Source organism: Panthera tigris, chromosome B1 (genome assembly GCF_018350195.1).
Source record: "Panthera tigris isolate Pti1 chromosome B1, P.tigris_Pti1_mat1.1, whole genome shotgun sequence".
Classification (NCBI taxonomy): domain Eukaryota; kingdom Metazoa; phylum Chordata; class Mammalia; order Carnivora; family Felidae; genus Panthera; species Panthera tigris.
In genome coordinates this window covers 81,378,478-81,391,942 of record NC_056663.1, presented here as the reverse complement: position 1 = coordinate 81,391,942, position 13,465 = coordinate 81,378,478, and the positions used below count along the sequence as shown (strand labels likewise).

General features: G+C 39.6%; 1 pseudogene; it reads right to left on the bottom strand.

Annotated features, from left to right (window-relative positions):
- Window positions 1-261: 261 nt before the first annotated feature.
- LOC102950215 lies at window positions 262-7,633 on the bottom strand (annotated as a pseudogene).
- Window positions 7,634-13,465: the final 5,832 nt, after the last annotated feature.

Here is a 13,465-nt window from a genome sequence, read left to right as displayed (position 1 = left end):
TCCCCACAGGAATAGCTTTTTTGAAAATTAATAATTTACCCTCTCAAACTTTTATAGAAATTTGCTACGTGGAGAACATTTTAGGGGTCATTTACAAATCCCTGAAGTTAGGATATAACCCGGTTTGTACCCTAATGTCTCTTATGGGAAGATTTATTTTGGTATTTAGTGAAAGAAAATTTCTCTCTCTAATGTACTTTTTTTTTTTTTAACATATGAAAGTTTGTTACTCTCATGTTTGCATCATCAAATCATCAAAACTTATGGTTTTGTTCTTTTCTTCTTGCCTTTGCAGAAGGTCAATAGAGAGACATTGGCTATTTTGACAACAATAAAGTTGTCACCAGAAATGTCACCAACAGCATGATCTTTGCAACCAATCCAACAGCCAGAACTTCATTGTTTTCTGCAATATAGGTATGAAAGCTGTGAGTTTCTTGACATTTTTGATCAGCGGGCCCCTGACACATTTCCCGATGACAGAATTTAACTGTTCAGCTTCACCCCCAACTTTTTCAAGCAAAATTCTCTTTGAATGTAAAGTGTTTCCAAAGGAGTTGGCCTTTAGGGCTGTGCTCAAATGGGCTTCCTTGTACTGTTTATCATTCCTGTTTGTGGCTGCGGAGCTTCCTGGCAGTACAAAGACCTCGACCACTTGCCCATCCTGCTGGTGCTACAGGCCCAAGTGAAAGATCTAATATATTGTTTAACAAAATTGTGGTGAAATACACATAACCCAAAATTTGCCATCTTAACCATTTTAAAGTGTAAATTTCGGTAGCGTTAGGTACATTCACATTTATATGCAACTAATTTCCAGAAACTCATCCTGTGAAACGGGCATTTTATACTGATTGTGATGGTTAATTTTAAGTGAGAACGTCACCAGGTCACAGGGCCCAACTATTTTGTCAAATGTTATTCTGGATATTTCTTTGAGGGTGCTTTTCGGGTGATATTTTTATTTAAATTGGTAGGCTTTGGGTAAAGCAGCTTCCTCTCCATAACATGGATAGGCCTTATAATCAGTTGAAGGCCTGAATAAAATAAAAGATTGACCACCCCCAGGCAAGAGGGAATTCTACCAGCAGACAGCCCTCAGACTGAAACTGTGACGTTGGCTCCTCCCTAGGTCTCCAGGCTGATGGCCTACCCTGCAGATTTCCCACTTGCCAGCCTCCATAATTGCACGAGCCACTTTCTTCAAATAAATCTCTATGTATATAAATAAACATCATTTTGGTTCTGTTTCTCTGGAGAACCCCGATACACACACCCATTAAATAAATGCTACCTCTTTCCTTCTCCCCTCAGCCCCTGGCGACCACCATTCTACTTCTTGTTCCTTTGCATTTGACTACTTTAGATATATAAGTGAAATCATACAATATTTGCCTTTTTGTGACTGGCTTGTTTCACTCAAGATTCATCCATGCAAAAGGTTCGTCAGCTGTCTTACAGATGTGTCAGAATTTCCTTCTTTTTAAGACTGAATAATGTTCCATTGGATGTATAGACCACATTTTGCTTTTCCATTCAACTGTCAATGAACACTTCGGTTGCTTCCATCTTTTGGCTATTGTGAATAATGCTACGAACACGGATGTACACATATCTCTTCAAGACCCTGCTTCATCCAAGACCCTGGATATATATACTCAGAAGTGGGATCTCTGGATCATATGGTAATTCTATTTTTAATTTTTTGAGAAACCATCATACTATTTACATAGCTGCATCATTTTTACATTCCTACCGACAAGGTACAAAGGTTCCAATTTCTCCACATCCTTGCCAGCTACTTGTTATATCCAGCAATAATAATCCTGCAGGAACCCCAAATAATCTTCTGTAGGGGTCATTTTTGTTATGGGGTAGTATTTTATATCTGTGTACATTGGGAGGGGGGGTGCTAATATAGACCTGATCCTAAAAAATACAATAGTAAGACTTGCTACATACATAATTTAGGCTGAATCTACATGACAGCAAAACAATTATTTAGAAGTGAAAAATTCTGTCAAGAGGTTACTTTGCCTTGTAGCACTGAATGATGAAGTGGCTGATTTTATTGTTTAGAATTTGTGTACAAGAAGGCTTATTCAAGGTTTTTCCCCATAAAATGTACAGAGATCACTATAAATGTCACCAAGTCATTTTGAGCGGTAAGCATTTTTAAATTCAGAGGAAGTTTATAATGCAAAGCAGAAGGCGCAAACTGGCAAGCCGTGGCCCAAATCGGGCCTGCAGACTTATTTGATTTGGCCTGCACATTTGTTGGCCCACACAGTTTTTTTAAAAAAATTTGAATCGGTTGACAACTTTTTTAATGGAGAGATTACGTGCAAAAATCTTGATTTCTAGCTTTTTGGGGAAAACTAGCTGACCCGGCAAGACAGGGCCTACATTCCCACATGGCAACAGTTGGCTGGAGCTGAGTAGCAGCTGCCCTTTTAGCCTGAGCTTGTGCTATCCAGTTCCCCACGGTCCCCACCCACCCTGAGACCGGAGAGCTTGCGGACACCCAGGCAGCAGACTTCTTAGTTTCGCCAGGAACCACTTATAACTTCCTGTAGTGTTCAGTAAGATGCAAGGCCCATGGTGGGCTCTCAGTAGGTTTTGGATTGTTTACTACTTCTGACTCCTCATGTGTTAAAATCATTCAGGATCTTTTGCTTTCTTTCTTGGTAGAAAAGAAGATGGCAAGACTATGGCCTTAAATAAATGAAATACAAAAGGAAAAGAATTTAGACAGTGCAGATAGGGGAGCAGTTTAGAAGAAAATAATAGTCCAAATGTAATTTTTTACTGAGCAGTTTAGCCTTGAACTCTTTTTCCCATGTGAGGAAAACTGAAGAAAACAGCACCCAAGAAATGTTTCAAGCTAAACCCTCTGTTTAATGCAAGAAAGAAACAAGGGGCAAAAGGTTAGTCAGCCGTCTTACAGTGGCAGAATTCTTGAGTTAACATAAATAGAAATAGATACAGAAAATGAGGGCCATATGGTTGGCTAGATCAGAGCCACTGTGTGTGTGTGTGTGTGTGTGTGTGTGTGTGTGTGTGTGTGTGCATGCGCGCGAGTGCGTGTGTGTATTTGCCAGGCCACCCACTGAGAAAAATATTCAAATTACTGTGTTTCAGCATATTAACTCCTTCCTTTTAATTACTGAGGCACTTGAAGTTCTTTTGCACTTTCAGGTGATGGCAAATGGAAAATGTGTTAAAGGAAAATACAAAGGTTTTTCCTCTTTCTCTTGGTGATCGTGTTGGTTAAAAGAAACATGAAAATCTTTTAAAAGACGTGCCTTCGTCTCCAACCAAAAACATGGTCGCAGGAAAATGGTTATTTAAACCTCCGCTGGCAGCATTATCCCATTGGCCAAAGCAAGTTCTATGGCCAAGTCCAGAGTTACCCTGAAAAGGAACTGTCTAAGGGCATGGATTTGGTAGGTGTACTTTAGAGAGCAGGAACTGTTCTGGAATGGGGAAATAGAATCTGAGTCAGTGCCTATTCTGGAAAAATACATAGTTGATCCTTATTAAAATTAAGTTTTACTATTTTTATCCTTTCTATTAAAAAATATGCTCATTTCAAAAATGTGAGAAATATAGAAATCTCTGAGAAGAAAAAGTAAAATCACCCAAAGCCAACAGTCTAATAAAAACCATTCTTTTTTTTTTTAAATAAAAACCATTCTTAAGGGGTGCTTTGGTGGCCCAGTAGGTTGAACGTACAACTATTGATTTCAATTCAGGTCATGATCTCACAATGGTGGGATCAAATCCTCGGTCAGGCTCCATGCTGAGTGTAGCGCCTACTTGGGATTGTCTCTCTTTCTCTCTGCCCCTATCCTCTGCACTTTCTCTCTCTCCCTCTCTAAAAACAAACAAACAAACAAACAAACAAACAAACAAACAAAAAACTATTCTTAAAATTTGATGCATATGATTCCAGAAATCTCTCTGCATATATACCTCTCCACTTAGAAGAGGTTTTGATCTACTTAGCAGTGTCTCTAGACATGGTAGAGGATAGCAGCCTTAGACTGAACCTGAATCATCCTCCATTTTCCTAGGATAGTTGTGGATATTTTTAATTCTTTGGGTTGTGTCTGTTTGCAAGCGTGTCTTGACTCAGCAGAGTTGAAGAACCTAAAGGAGGCTGGAAGATGCAACTTATCTCCAGTGAAAATCAGCAAAAAAGGGGAAAGAAGGGAGGAGGGAACAACAAAAGCCCTCTGGGATAGAGGGAAGAGAGCAAACTGTGATACCTCTGTGGGGACTTTGTGGTGTGGCTAGTGCTGACTTGTTTACTAGGCACAGTGCTGCAGGGTCCCAATACTTTTAGGGGCTCATGAAAGCATTTTAATTCTTTTGACATCAGAAGAGAAAGAAATGAACTTTTATGTTTTAATTTATAACATTAATATATTTATTATACCAACATAGTCATAAAATATAATTTTTTTAAGTTATGTAAATTTTTTAAATGTTTACTTATTTTTGAGAGAGAGAGAGAGAGACAGAGAGTGAGCAGGGAGGAGGCAGAGAGAGAGGGAGACACAGAATCCTAAGCAAGCTCAGGCTCTGAGCTGTCAGCACAGAGTCAGTCGCGGGGCTCGAATTCATGAACCACAAGATCATGACCTGAGCCGAAGTCGGGTGCTTAACCGACTGAGCCACCCAGGCACCCCAAGTTTTGTAAATTAAAAAAAATTTAACGTTTATTTATTTTTGAGAGGGAGAGAGCATGCAAATGGAGCATGGGCAGAGAGAAAGGGAGAGAGGATCCAAAGTGGGCTCCGTGCTGATAGCAGTGAGCCCGATGTGAGGCTTGACTTCCGAACTGCAAGATCATGACCTAAGCTAAAGTCAAAAGCTCAACCGACTGAGACACCCAGATGCCCCAAGTTATGTAAATTTTTTTTATTAAGTTTTAAATTTTAATTCCAGTATAGTTAATATACAGTGTTATATTAGTTTCAGGTGTGCAATATAGTCAATTCTATACATCACTCAGTGCTCATCATGGTAAGTGTACTCGTTTTGCTTTTTTTTTAAGTTTTATTTATTTAAGTAATCTCGACACCCCACGTGGGGCTCAAACTCATGACCCTGAGATCAAGAGTCACATGTGTTTCTGACTGAGCCAGCCAGGCACCCCCATAAGTGTACCATTAATCCCCATCCCCTATTTTACCCATCCTCTCAACCATTGGTAACCCTCTGGTAACCATTGGTTTGTTCTCCATAGTTAAGAGTCTGTTTCTTTGTTTCTCTCTCTCTTTTTTTCCCTTTGCTCATTTGTTTTGTTTCTCAAATTCCACATATGAGTGAAATCATATGGTATTTGTCTTTCTCTAACTGACTTATTTTGCTTAGCATTATGCTGTCTAGCTCCATCTATGTTGCTGCAAATGGCAAGATTTCATTGTTTTTTAAGGCTGAATAATATTCCATTGTGTATATATACCTCTTCTTCTTTATCTGTTCATCTATCCATGGACATTTGGATTTCTTCCATAGTTTGGCTTGTAAATAACGGTGCAATAAACATAGGGGTGCGTGTATCCCTTGGAGTTGGTATTTTTATATTTTGGGGGTAGATACTCAGTAGTATGATTACAAGATCACATGATAGCTCTATTTTTAACTTTTTGAGGAACCTCCATGCTGTCTTGCACAGTGACTGTACTAGTTTGCATTCCACAAAAAGTGCACAAGGGTTCCTTTTTCTCCATATGCTCACCAACACTTTTTGTTTCTTGCTTTTTATTGTAGCCATTCTTACAGGTATGAGGTGATATCTCATCGTAGTTTTGATTTGCATTTCCCTGATGATGAGTGATTTTGAACATCTTTTCGTGTATCTGTTGGTCATCTGGATGTCTTCTTTGGAGAAATATCTGTTCATGTCTTTTGCCATTTTTAATTGGATTATTTGGTTTTTAGGTATTGAGTTATATAAGTTCTTTATATATTTTGGATACTAACCCTTTATTGCAAATGTCATTTGCAAATATCTTCTTCCATTCAGTAGGTTGCCTTTCAGTTTTGTTAATTGTTTCTCTCACTGTGCAGAAGTTTTTAATTTTTTAATTTATTTTTGCTTTTGTTTCCCTTGCCTCAGGAGACATAGCTAGAAAGATGTTGCTACAGCCAATGTCAGAGAATAAAATATAATTTTTAATATCTTTTTATGGAAGAAGGGACTCATGAAGGCAAGAGGACCTGTCCCAATGTATTCAAATTTATTAAACATGTATGTGCCACGAATTTCAGGATTTTTGTCACCTGTGATATTATTCCAATTTGACAAATGATGAATCTGAAAGGTGGAAGGAAGAGAAGAGAGAAAAAGTGGCAAAGTTGGGAACTACCCCAGAAGTCCTGAGTTTCAGTTCACTGTTCTTTGTACAAAGTGTGCCATGGGAGGTGACAGATACCAGGTAGAGACCAATATGGGAAAACACGATAGGAATAAAAGATATGGAAGGTTTTATAATGGGCCAAGAATTTGCCTAGGCACCAAACTTTCTCCCTGAGATGACATGTAGGTGACTAAGTGAAGATGTGGGCAGTCTAAGAGAGTTTGAGGAGCATGAGGAAAATAGGCTGGGCACCCAGCTAAAGATCTTCATCAGGTGGGCCATTTTTGGATGTTTCATTTTCTTTTGTGGTCGTGTTCTGTAAAGATGAATAAGACACTAAGAAAACAAGGTCAGTTTAGGCCCTTGGCAGAAAGTTAAAGCCATTTAAAGAAATTTAGTAAAATTGCTTGCTGCTGAGTTGTTATTATATTTAAAAGAAGGCTGTGATAAAATTCAGTAATGAGTTAAGGTTATTAATGATAAATGTGTGTTTTCTAAAAAAATAGTTTTTCAGATAAAGATTGCTTTTGTTTTTTATAAAACATGTGTGTGTGTGTGTGTGTGTGTGTGAGAGAGAGAGAGAGAGAGAGAGAGAGAGAGATTGCCCCTATTTGCTGTATTATCTATCAATTAATTCTACTCTGAACTTGAACTTGGGGTTTGATAGGTAGCACCAAATGAGTCATTCAAACAAAAAAGAGAGATGATCTCATGAACATTATTTTAAAAGTTTACTCTGTTATTCAGAAGTCCTCGAGTTTCCAGAAACAGCAGTCCTTGCCTCCCAAATGGCCAAAAGAGGAAAAGGAGGTGTCTCCTGCAAAGGTGTGAAGAGGGGACAGTGCCTCTGGGCATCAGGCGCTGACAATCACAGTCAAAAAGTCAGGATGCTTGGGTCTGAGACAAACACCATCCCAAATTCTCACTCTCCAAATGCAAATTATCACATAATATATTTAAAATTAATTTGGACTAGAATCGACCTGTGATTCACTTTAAGTAGATGTAAAAAAGCAAGAACAAGACTTAGCTTACTACTAACATGGCAGCATGTTTTCCTTGTTAGCTGCAGGGGAGAATAATGTACAGGAAAAGGTGACGTAATGATTGTCTCACTTTCATTATTCTCTCCCAAATGAATAACCTTCCACACCAAGGATGAGCTCACTCACTATTAGTGGAATAACATCTGGTGAGCAAGGGCCCCCAGCCGAACATGCTGTTGGTTTGGGACTATATTTAACCAGCAGAAACCCAACCATGTTTGCATATATCACATATGCAGCCCAGTTACATTGTGGAAAAAAAAATATTAAGGGTAAGGAAATAATCCTAAAAGTATTTTAACATTCAAGATTTTTCCTTATGAAGCAAGGCATTAACCTGTTCCCAAAGAGGTCCTAAGCTATTATTAGAGTGGAATATCTTGGACATGTGGCAGACGCCTTGTCCTCTTTGGCTGAGGCTCGGATGCTTGCCATAGCTATCTAAGTTTAAATTTCAAATCACGGACAGGAATCTCTCTCCTTCAATTTCCCTTCCCATTCTTAATTTCCAGGCAGGCCTGGCACCCTGACGATGGTGAATTTTGCAGTGTAATTTATCTAATAGATTTACAGTAAATGATGAATCACTCTAGTATTTAAATCTAATGAGTAATGCTGTAAGTCAATTTGGTTTTTAAAATGCAACATTGCTAATGTCATCAGTTAAATGCGCTAATACAGAGTAATGCAGTAGCTCAGGACACACGCACAGGCGGTCCTGATGGTCATGAAGCTAGACTACTCTGGCATCTGCTGTGTGCCAAAGTGTTTAGGGGTATTGCTCACCTAAAATCATGACATTTGGGGGAAAATTTCACTCTCTCAGAACTTGGGAAACTACCTCAAGTTTAGGCATCTCTCATGGCTCCCTCCATAAAATGTAGTAATGCTTTACTGTGGACATGCTAACAAGCTATTATAATTTTTATTTGGAAGACTGATCATAAAAACAATGCCTATTAACTGAAGCAAATATGGAAAATCCAGAGAGATACAAAGAACATACAATTCATTGTGATTCCAACCACCCAGATTTTTTGTCGATGCTAGTCCTTTATTTGAGTGCATGTAAGCATTTTCTCTTCTTACTAACTCTTCTTCTACAATTTCATTCTAAATAGCCAAATAATATCACATCATACAGCTGTACCATAATTTATCAAATATTCCCTCTTGGATACCTAGTATACTTCTAATCTCTTGTTATTATGAATAAGACTCTGTTAAAGATCTGTGTAGCAGAATCTTTGCCCACGTAGGTGATCATTTCTTTGGGATACATTTACAGAAATAAAATTGCTGAGTCAAGGTGAGCGTATGTTTTTAAGGGTTTTGGTATTGGTTGAGGATGCCTTCATGAGGGAATGGGAGATTTATTTCCTTCTCTGTACAAGTTATCCCCAAGATCAGAGATGCTGGCCCAGTCCCTCTGCCTCAATCTACCTCTGGTCACTCATCTATATAAAATAAGAAGCGGGAAAATGATGATGCTTATCCTGCTAAATAATTTTCATATGTTACCTCATTTAATCTGTACAATAATCCTGTGATGTAGGACAGTGACTCAGTGAACTCCAGATAGTTTTTAAAGAGAGGAGCCAGAATTTGAACCAGATTTGCTACCTCAAAAGTCTATTCATAAAACCACTAAGTTACACAGTTTCTGGCAAGGCTATCACTCATTCATTAATTTATTTATTCACTAATTCAATATACTGTGTGGGAGTCACTGTTCTAGGCACAGGAGATACAGTGGTGACCTGAACAAAGTCCTTGATCTCAGGGACTTTCTACTGGGGAGATAGACAAGAAGTTACAACACGATATCGGTAGCAGTAAGTTCTATGAAGAAAGATCAAACAAGGAAGAGGGATAAAGGATGACAAGGATCCCATTTTAGGTAAGGCGGTCAGAGAGAGTCTTTATGAGTGGATGAAGTGGGTGAAGCTGCCATGGGGATGGATATATGGAGGACAAACACTCCAGTAGAGAAGCAGCAGTACAAGGCTCTAAGACCAGAACATGCCTTGTGTTTTTGGGGAACTGCATAAAGATATTTGGGGCTGGAGCTCAGTGGAATATAAGAGGGAAGGTTTAGATTAAGTCTATGAGCCAGGCTGAGGGTGGGAGGAGTTAGAGATCACAGAGTTGAGGCCCACAACGTCGAAGGTGTTGACATGACATCAGCAGTTCTAAGGAGAAAAGAAGGTGAATGACATATTACCCGATTCTCCTATTTTTGAATTGGCTTTAGGTAGCTGGGACTTTAGGTCATGGCATTAAAACCCTGGCCCTCCAGACCGGGATGTAGTCCATGCAAGGGTATTTTTGGACTCAAAGGAAAGAATACAAACTCATGGATCATTTGATCATATTCATTACCTACCATCTTCAAGAGGAGAGAGATACCTGCTCCCTGTCCCATTCCTCATATCAAAACAGAAAACAAACAATTTCTTTGACTGGAATGATCTTGCAGAATTGGGGAAATAGCCATTTTAAAGTTCAAAACGATGTGGTTATTAATCACTTGATCTGAAGACCAGCTGTTTCCTGATGTCATTTAAATTCTCCAATCCCACATGTTCTGCTATGGGAAGGAATCCAACTTCCTTTCCATTCTTGCGCATGTGTCTTTTTAAATTTAATTTGGGGTTGAGTTAATTTATTATGGATTACTAAAACCCTGAATATTCTAACAGGCCAACTTCCAGGAGCCTAGTGACAATGTCATCGCTTGGTGGGACATACCTGCAGCAAATGAACTGGATAACACAATGCTCTTTAGGATGGGAGATGTGAAGTAAGCTGAGAGCTTTTATTGTTCCCACGTAAGAACCCCTGAAATGTAGTGCAAGAAATGCTAGAATGCTTTAGAATCTTCCAGTGTCAGGATTTAATTCATTCTATGCATATTAGGAGGAAAAGTCTTGGCAGCTGGGGCCAGAATCTGTTTTAGGGAAATACACCATAAGCTACTTGGGTGGAAGGTGGATCCTGAGGGCACGGGTAGCCGGACACAAAGGAAAAATGGTCATCACTGCAGTGCTCTACCGTAAACACCTGGAGGTAGGGAAGACTGAGCAAGCAGGATGTGCAGGGAAGCACCTGCTGGGGCAATACGTGAGAGACCTTAAAATCTTTTAAGGTGTGGGGTATAGTGGTCAGTTTAATCATATTTTTGTTAATGTAAGAACACCATCACTGTCCCAAATCTTTGGTAAACTCTGCTCTGTGTGAGTGCAGTGCATATACGAGCAAGTGTCCTGTGGGGATAGAGGGGCCGCATTCCATGTCTGGGTTAACGTGATGCAGAGTAGGGACTGCGTGTGCCGCGTGGCAAGATAATCTGTCAGTTAAACTAATCAGCAGGAGCACGAGTCAGAGCTAGAAATAACAATGAGAATGAAAGTCCCCTGGGAATTCCCAAGGACTCTGAGGGTGGGCATTGGACTTTCACTGGAGAAATATGGAATGGGAATTTGAACCATCTTGAGAGGCAGAGGGACTCATCTGACATCTGGGTTACGTGTTAATAACTCACACTGCTCTTGAAGTTTACGGCTGTAGTTGTTAAGGTATATAATGCAGACACTGAGGTTTCTTGCCCCTTAGTAACAACCAGGGCTGGGGATGAACATCTAGAAATTACCCAGCTCTCTCTGAAATAGATATTGGTAAAGACTTCACTAGAGCCTACCTTTCTCAGTATTCCTTGATTTCTATGCCCCCAAAGTAGTTCTTCATAGGACTGGGTCATAGGCTTTGTGAATTGACACACAAATCTTACAGAAATAATATGCTATTGGGATATTCCATGGAAAGCACTCGCAGCAAAGCATCAGGAATTATCAGGCTGGGTTCCTTGAGTCTCCCCAGTTCTTCACAGGAGATGGTCTGGGTTAGTGGCAGTGGCATTCTGCATGACCGTGCCCAGTTCTCTCAGATCACGGGAAGCCCCAGTTACAGGCTTACAAAACTTCTCATCAAACATGCTACTCTAAAACTCTAACATATTTTTTGCAAAGTTAGGAAAGTAGAAAAAACATTCAGCAAGATTTATCACCTGGATAAAACTGATTTGAAGTATAATTCTCGGTATGCCACATCACCATTTTGTTTCACTGACCTTATGTTACCCACTAATTATTAGACATCACATGCATAGATATACTGCAGTTATGTTCTGAAGACAAGCTTGTAGCATATGCAATCAGTTCAATACTTAGAAGGGGCCGGCTTTATTTAACAACTGGTTAGTTAGGACATTTAAGATCTGTGATATTATATTAGCATGTTACAAAATCCTCTTCTGAAGAGTCACATTTGACTCCACATAGATTAATGCCATGAGTCAGAGAAGGACTTTCTGATTGCACATGTAGGATTTCCTTATGTTTAGCCAGAAGGGTAGCTTTTCCTGTTTTCATTCCCACCCTTAGGAAAGGTATTTGGTGTGGACAGGGCATAATCGCAGGAATACTTTGTGTGCAAGAAGAGAAAATTCCATCCAGTTTAAGTAAAATTTGAGCTAAATTAAAACAATACAGGGAAAACTCTGAGAATTGAAGAGTAGTTCGTAGGAACTACAGTGATTTTGAAGACCTCAGTGTCTGGAACCAGGCACTCAAGCACTGAATAACACTCTTTTGAATCTCATTTCTGATTTCCTATTCATACTGGTTTTGTTCTATTTTAGTGTGGAGGGAGGACTTTTTCTTATGGTGGAAAACAGAGTTTCAGTCAGTGCTGTGCTTTCATCATCCTTAGAGTAAAAGGGGCTTCTCTCATCCAATTTTAGGTTAAAATGCTAAGATATGACTCTGATTGGCCAGCCTTGAATCATATTTCCAATCTCTGGATGAATTTCTATGGCTGAGAATATGAAGTATCATGATTGGCTCAGGCTGGTCACATGTCCATTCCTGAGATTAAATGGGTGGATTCTGTTACTCTAAGGAAGAGTATGGGGTCCTTGTGTGCCAGGCAGCTGTACCAGTTTGTGTCTATGCCCATCTTTCCCTAACTAAATGTGGGCCATCAGGGTAGATGGTTCTGTTTCTTGGCATGGAAGGCTTTATTTCTGAAGCATAGGTAGGCCTGTCAGAATTGCCTGGAAGTAGGAAAGAGAAACCAAAACTTCTTGGCACAATTGTATAAAGTGCTATTTCCATTGTGGGTGGGAGAATATAGGCAGATAACTTCACATTTAGAAAAAGTTTATCTTCTTTAATATAAATTTAGAATCTACTATCTTTGAAAGTATTATTTCTACTAGAAAAGGAGGGTGGGACATGTTTAGTTTAATAGATATCCACTAGGAAAACTGCAAGAATAACAAAGATGCATCGGTTCACATTGGATTGGCATGGAGACTTCAAAAACCAGATTGGACTTGTGGGCAGAGCTCACCTTGGCTGTCCTGAGTCTCCCCGCCGAAACAATGCACTGCTATAGTTATTGTGTCCTTGAGTTATCCAGGTGGGGGCTCAGGGGCAAGAGTGGGATTTATACAGTAGTAGTGCTAAAGATTTGCATTTGGAGGGTTGAAGAGCTTGGCCATTCTTAGAAGGGGCAAGAGGAGGCTGGACTTCAAGCAAGGAAGAAAGTTAGGAATTAGGATGTTTCCCCAAAAGGATGCCTGTAAAGGACTTCTGATTTTTCCCCTTGGGCTGTGAGAATTGCCATATTTGTCATCCAATTTTAAGTTTTATCTTCCTATATTATAAATGCCCTTAGTCTTCACCAATCCTTTAATTAAATATACTAGACATGCACATGTTCCGTATTGGTGGTGTTGTGGGAAATTAAAGAGAAAAGCAACAAAAGGAAGTGTGATCTTATATCCTTCCATGGACACCATCATTATGTCATGAGAAAAGGAATTCCAGATCATCCAGGTGGGGACCGGGATGGAGAATCAGAGCAGAGTTGAGGGCAATGGAGAGGAGCAAGTGACTCACAGAAGCAGCTGCAAAGAGGGTGACTCAGGAACAAATGTGAGGCAAACATCCTTTTTTCTCAAACATCCCAGAGGAAGGTGGGTCT